Below are 7310 nucleotides of genomic sequence, written 5' to 3' on the forward strand. Positions count from 1 at the left end.
GCTGAACTGAAATTATTTTTACTGAACTGAAATTATTTAGCTAAACTGAAATTATTTTTACCGAATTTCTATTATATTTCTTTTTCAAATTTACTGATTTTTACTGAATTGAACTTATTTTTGCTGAACTGAACTTATTTTTGTTAAACTGAAATTATTTTTATTGAAGTTAAATTAATTTTATAGAACTAAAATTATTTTTACTAAGTATTTTTTTTAAGAATATTCACTAAGGGCATTAATTCTATACTCAGCTCGTTGTACTCTTGTATACATGTTCTTGTGTTATTCAAAGACTCTACTATCCCATAAAATTGACAACTGTTTGAATATTGCTAATTTGAATTATTATTTTTTTAAAAAAAAAGTTTATTTTAAAAGCAACATTAATTTGTTTAGTTGTCCCTACGTCTTCAAGTATTAGTTGATGTGTCTATTGTGTTCTTAACCCCACGCCTACGCTAATATCCGCCTTATTTTCTACGTACTTTTTTGTATTTTTTGTATGAACATTCGTAGCTAGTTTCTCAAAAAGCATAAAGTTCATATTAGAAAATTATTTATGAAACTTCGACTTAAGAAATTAATTAGAAATTTCAATTCAAACTTTCTAGAATTTCTTCCTTTTTAGCTGGAGGCTCAACAACTTATGCAAATGTCAATTTTTCCTTCTTTTCTTCCTCACTAACTCACCAACCCACCTAATAAAAATAAAATCAATCATACATATAATATATAATCCGTTGAATATAATTATTGTATGTCAAACCAAAGTTAATGCAAAAATGGCACAAAAAATGTCCATATTATTTTCATGTAATTTCATCTTGAATATATTCATAATAATCTTATTTTCCCCTACAACTCAAGCCGCCTTCTCAAGAACCATATCAAAAAAACAACAATCAAATGACATAACCCATATCAAATTCTACTTCCATGACTACGTCCAAGGACCGAAACAAACGGCTATACGTATCGCCCAAGCCAACACGACCGACACATCGCCTAGCACATTTGGCGCGCTAGTCATGATCGATGATCCCTTGACCGAAGGGCCGGAGAATGACTCCAATGTTGTAGGTCATGCACAAGGGATGTATGCTTTCGCGGACCAACAAGAGTTTGCGTTACTTATGACCATGAATTTCGTGTTTTCGAGTGGATCGTATAACGGGAGTACGTTGAGCGTGATGGGGAGGAATCCGGTGATGGAGCAAGTAAGGGAATTGGCGGTAATTGGTGGAAGTGGTGCGTTTAGGTTTGCTAGTGGTTATGCTCAAGCTAAGACTATTACTATGTTGGATCCAAATGGGGCTACTATTGTTGAATATAATGTTTATGTTTCTCATTAGTTTAATTTTTTTGTTTATTAGATTTTTATGTAAGATCAATATGTGATCTTCTTTAGCTATTAAGCGGGATATTTTTGTTTTGAGATTATGGTTGATGATTTTTTTGATTTGGTAGAATGATTAATTTTTTGCCACTTTCTTACTCAAGTGGGCTATTCGTATGGAATTCAGTATATTCTTGGTAGTATTCAATTGTTCATCAATCTTTTCATCTCAAAGTCTTTCCCTATCTTTTTTCAGCCCATATCCAGCAGGAATAGTCTACAAGTGCTCCAAACATACAAATACTGACTAATTTTTAAAATTATACTCCATGAAATCTTTGGGTGTGTTTCGTTCACCTCTACAATTTTAAGCTAAGTGATTAAGTCAGAGGTATAATAAGATAAGTCAAGATGAAAAAAAACATCTTAAGAGACTCTTTGGGTGGGGAATTTACTAATTACCACAGTTTTTTGCCAAAAAAACACTACTACAAAAACATGAATATAGAACGCCTAAAACATGTAATATAGAACGCCTCAAAGGCGCTTTTCTGAGGGGGTGCCCAATAAAGTCTAGAGAACGCCTAAAAGAGGTGTTTTATATCTAACACAATATAGAACGCCTATCTAAGATAGGCGCTTCATATTTAAGGTACAAAATGAATAAACAACAAGGAAAAGAGAGCTGTCATCTTAGGAAAAGCGCTCTATAGCTACATAAAACCAGAACGCATATCATAGACAGGCGCTCTCTATTCCTCACTTTTTTAAATAAAAAAAACTATTATTATTATATTTAGTAGTAGTAGTAATAATAATAATAATAATAATAATAATTCATACGTAATAAATAAAACACAATAACAACAACATTTTATTTATAAAAAAAAATTAAAATACAAGTATTTCAGTCCTTAGCTTTGAGGAAAAAAAATTATGTTACAAGGTTTCTAACATAACTAATTAATTAATTATCAATGTGCTAACAACTTTGGATCGAAGTGCACCGACTTGAATTGCACCGTAATCATCCATAACTAGCCAGCTCACTTCCACCAACCTCAAAAATAGAAAACCTGCACCGTACCAAAACACCCGCAAATCAAAAGTTTTAAAATCAGAAATTAATCCCAATTATATCATATAAATCAATTGATAAAAGATAAAATTCAGAAATTATTACATGAAAATCAACTAGTAAGAGATGAAAATCGGAATTATGATATGAAAATCAATTAATAAAATCACGAAAATCATAAATTATAAAAAAAAAAAATCAATTGATAAAAGATGAAAGTCAGAAGTTATAAGTTTATAACGTGAAAACCAAAACAGATCTAAAATACTCGTAATTGAGAAATAAAACAAAGTTATAAAATCAAAATCAACATTTTGAATTAGAATTAAATCATGAACTATAGATCGAAAAAAAGCACATAAAAATCATATTAATTACTTTAAAACAACCAAAAAACGGATTTAAACATTAAATTCGAACACAAATGAGATTACCCTTCATATATATACCGTACCTTTATGCATCTTTAGACTTCACAATCTATTTTATAGTAGAAACACCTCATTTCAACGGACCCAGATCTAGCAACGGCGGCTTATACGACTCGATCGACGGCGGCATCAAATTAAACTTTTGAAAATTTGAGGGAAATGTTACAAAAAAAGCATGCGTCAGCCTTTGATTTTGAAATTGAAAAACAAATTTACTAGCCTTTTAGTGGGGTTTGAGAGGAGATAATAGAGGAAGAGGAATGGAGATGAGAGGAGAGAAAGAGGAGAGGAGAGAAAGAGGAGAGAGAAAGACTGAGGGCAACGTGAGGTTTGAGAGGAGATAATAGAGGAAGGGGAATGGAGATCAGAGGAGAGAGAAAGAATGAGGGCGGCGTGAGGCTGATGGGTGGAATTTTATTTGCTAGGGTTAGATTTTTATTTATTTAGTTTTTTTTTTAATCATGTTAAAATCATATAGATCACTTAACTTAGAAGGCGTTCTATATCTATAATCATATTTTCTACAAAACAGCTATAGAATGCTTAACTATGAGAGGCGCTTTATAGCTTTCAACATACAAAGCGCTTATCTTACATAGGCGTTCTATAGAATGCTAGAGATCGCCTATCTAACTTGACAGCTCTATATTATGCGTTATTTATTCTCTATTTTGTGGTAGTGAAAAACCAGGTATGTGTCTAGAATGCTTTGGTTAACCCAAGATAACACCATTCTTTAATTCCAAACCAAAAAATTTAGGTATATGACTAACATACTTCTGTTTACTCAAGATAACACCATTCTTAACTTTCAGATGATACTTAGCCCCAGCAAAAACGACTTTACCTTTCTTGAAATGGGTATTGTCCTCCTCCTTCAATACCTTAGCTTGATTTAGGATATTTCGGGGGCAACTATTAGTGATTGTGTTCTTCTATGGAACCTTTCCATATCCCTTGAGCTAAACATTGCACCTTAATTGTGTCCAAAAGGTTTGTGATTACGAACAAATGAAACTAAGGAGCTCTGCTCAATTGTCATTATGCTTGATGGAAAGAACACTAAAGCCTTTTACAAAAGAGCTTTAGCCAAGATCAAGCTCAATCAACTTGAAGTGGCCCATGAAGACCTTGGCAAAGTAACCAAGGTCGAGCCTAACAACCAAGACATCCTCTGTGAGATGGAAACAGTGGAGGGTCTAAGAAGCAAATTTATCAAATTTAAGGGCAAGAGGAGTACTGGTGAGGATTTCGGCCTATCCCACGTCTTTTTCAACAAAAAAGGAAAGATTAGCAAGCCTCCTGTCAATCTAGAATCTAACAGGTTGCCTAATAGTGTTGCTAAGAGTAGTGTTACAAACTTAACCACAATGGATGATGCTAGTGACATGATGGTGGAGAGCCTTAAGGGGGATGATGATGCCACTAGCCCCCCTAACATTCAAGATTCTAAACAGACTAAGGACAAGGGATCAGGGAAAACCCATATCTATTCCAACAGATTAAGAGTTAATCAGTTCCTTAAGATTTCTGATTTGTTTTACTCGGATCTGACTACAAGAAATAAGCTATTTTGGGACAGCCAAAATTTGTCGCAAAAATAGCCAAAACTATCGCAAAAAAATAGTTACGATAGTCAGCTGTCGTAATTATTCTGTCACAATCAACATTGTTGTAAAAATTCATTTTTACGACAGTTTGACTGTCGTAAAAATTATTACGATGGTTTTTACTAATTTCAGCGACAATTTTTTATTTTGTCGCTGAAATTACTCTACGACAGCTTAAAACCATCGCAAATTACGACAGCAAAGAAACTGTCGAAAAATTTAACTTTAGCGATAAAAGCCGTCGCAAAAAATTAAAAAAAAAAGAACCCCCCCCCCCCAACCTAGCCACAACATTCGTCCTTCAAACCATTCACCCAAAGTAGCCAACCGCAAGCCATCAACACCACTCAGCACCTTCACAAACCACCACCCACTCCTTCACAAACCACCAAATTAAAACCTAAAACACGTAAATACCCACCGCCATCACAAACCACCCACAGCCACCGTAAACCACCCAATTAAACCTAGAAAAACAAAAAATACCCAAAAAAAAAAAATCATAAAACTAGAAATAAAAATACAAGTACCTGAATATTCATCAAAATTGTACAAAAAAAAAAAAAATGAAAACAAACACAAACAATAATAATGTTAAACCAAAAAACAATATTTAAGTTAATTCAAACGAAATAAACCCAAATAAATCGAGATAAAGTTCAAATAAACGACAATCAACCATGAAAATCAAAATTAAACGACAAAATAACAACAAAATCAGCCATTAAAACCGTATATAACAAAAATAAATCGACATAATTAGAAAAATGCTCCAAAGAAACAAAAATAAACACAATCTACAACTACAAAAACAAATATTACACAAAAATCAACAAACCTATACCAAATTTCATCTTCTATGGGCTTTCATGGTCAAATTTGACCATGAAAACTCCAGATCTGGAATTATCATTGTCGAATTTGACCTAAAAACCCTTAGCTTTGAAACCATGGTTGATTATATGGTAGTTCGTAACTTAGGTTGAATTTCATGGTCGAATCAAGTTGAACTTATCAAATAAATTAAAGATAATAAAAAGAAAAAAAAAATGAAATAGCTTAAACATCTTATTAAAGAAAGGAGAAAATAAAAGAGGAAGAGATTGAAGAAGAGAGAGATGAGAGGAGGATATTGAAGCACAGAGAGATGAAAGTGAGAGAGAATGAGATAGGGTATGAGATCAAGAAAGAGAAAGAAGGGAGAGAGAAAGAGAAGATAGAGGATGGGCGGCTATCAACATTTTTTAGGGTTATATTGGGAGAGTGGGAAAGGGTTTATATACCAATATTTTTTTTTTTAAAAAAAATGTGTTCTACGACAGCTAAAAGTTGTCGCTACTAACGACGGTATTGTAAACCGTCGTATTGTAACATTTTTACGACAGTTTTAAGCTGTCGTAGATATTTTAATTTTTTTAACCTTTATTTTAGATACCTAGCGACGGTTTAAGTAGTCTAAAATTGTCGTAATTCTGCAACGGGGTGTAAAACTGTCGTAAATTTACGACAGCTAGTAAAAACTGTCGTAAATTTCAAATTTTGCGACAATTTTATTGGGCGTCGTAATCAAACTGTCGCAATATGCCCGGATTCTACTAGTGTCTTAGTCAAGGGAAAACCTTGAATTTCTTCAAAGGTTTTGCTTTTTGATGGATGACTGTACGAGTAAAAGAAAAAACTACTCATGATTGGCATTTGGAAGCTCACAAGGCAAAGGACTCCAGATTTCTAGTAACCTTGTTCATTCCCACTAAGATGATGGGTCTGAAAAAGAGGAATCGCCTCAAGAAGACCCCAAAGGAAAAGGCTATGCGATTTATGGATGCTACTATGGTCAACGATGTTGTTGGGCTTCCCAAGTCCAGCATCGCTGCCATTGAGAAGTTAGATGATCATATATCTACTTGCCTAACTTCTAGCAGATATGAGGGTTCAAGTTTCGAGGAGGGGAGTGAGGAACCTGTGAGAGTTTTAACTACCACTAACATTGATGAAGCGTAATCTGTAGGTTCTAATGAAAAAAAACCCCATGACTTTTGAACAAGACCAGGTGCAGTCCTTTCTACCACTCTCTACTTTCAAGTTATCTGCCTCATCAAGGAACCGTGAAAGGCCAATCAAGTCAAGGGTGAAGAGCAAGAAAGGTAAAAGGTATTACAGTGCTTGTTTTTGCAAGATCAAGATGTAGGACTTTAGATACTCTAAGCAGAATTGTATGAATCATATTCATAAGCATCTAATAACCAAGATCATTGCATAACATATAAAGAACAAGTAATTATACCTTTGAAGCGTGATTCCACGTGCGATCGAGCAAGAACAATGGCTTATAAATAACCCCAAGCGTGATTCCTCTACTTGGTCCACGGGCACAAATTGAACCTACACTAATGCTAGTTAGTCGTGATTGAACCCTTTAATCAACCTTCTACAGAGAGGAGAGGAACGAACGAACCATGAACCACCACCACCACCGTGCGCCACTAAGGGCCGGCGTTCGTGGAAGTAACCGGGAAACATCCTTTAGAGCCCCCTTTTAAGGCATAACGTTTAAATATACCACAGTTAAACCAATCATTGAATGGAATAATGTTCTTCTCACGTCAAAGGAATCCACTAATATATCCGGAAGCTCTATACATTAGTAGAAAAATAGCAAAGGGCACCCCTATATTGCCACCGCTTAAAGGCAAACCGGTGGCAAAAAGGCTAAGATTGAAGCAGCTTTAAACCGGGCTAGACATTTGGCACCGATTCAGTGTGAACCGGTGGCAAAAATGTAAAGGCCACCGGTTTGAACCGGTGCCTTTTCAAAAAAACAAAACGCGCCTTCACTTCTCCTTCCTCTCTTT

At 34.5% G+C, this 7310-nt stretch overlaps 1 long non-coding RNA gene and 1 pseudogene across 1 annotated transcript; one reads left to right on the top strand and one right to left on the bottom strand.

The window, feature by feature from the left end:
• The first annotated feature begins 707 nt into the window (after positions 1-707).
• Positions 708-1497, top strand: LOC145582285 (dirigent protein 22 pseudogene; annotated as a pseudogene).
• Positions 1498-2200: 703 nt separating this feature from the next.
• Positions 2201-3100, bottom strand: LOC145582286 (uncharacterized). The gene is made up of 2 exons (XR_014099852.1): positions 2852-3100; positions 2201-2415 (listed from the first exon to the last, which is right to left on the bottom strand). It is a non-coding gene; the product is annotated as an uncharacterized LOC145582286 (long non-coding RNA).
• Positions 3101-7310: the final 4210 nt, after the last annotated feature.

This window comes from Chenopodium album, chromosome 15 (assembly GCF_948465745.1).
Source record: "Chenopodium album chromosome 15, dcCheAlbu1.1, whole genome shotgun sequence".
In the NCBI taxonomy this organism is placed as follows: domain Eukaryota; kingdom Viridiplantae; phylum Streptophyta; class Magnoliopsida; order Caryophyllales; family Amaranthaceae; genus Chenopodium; species Chenopodium album.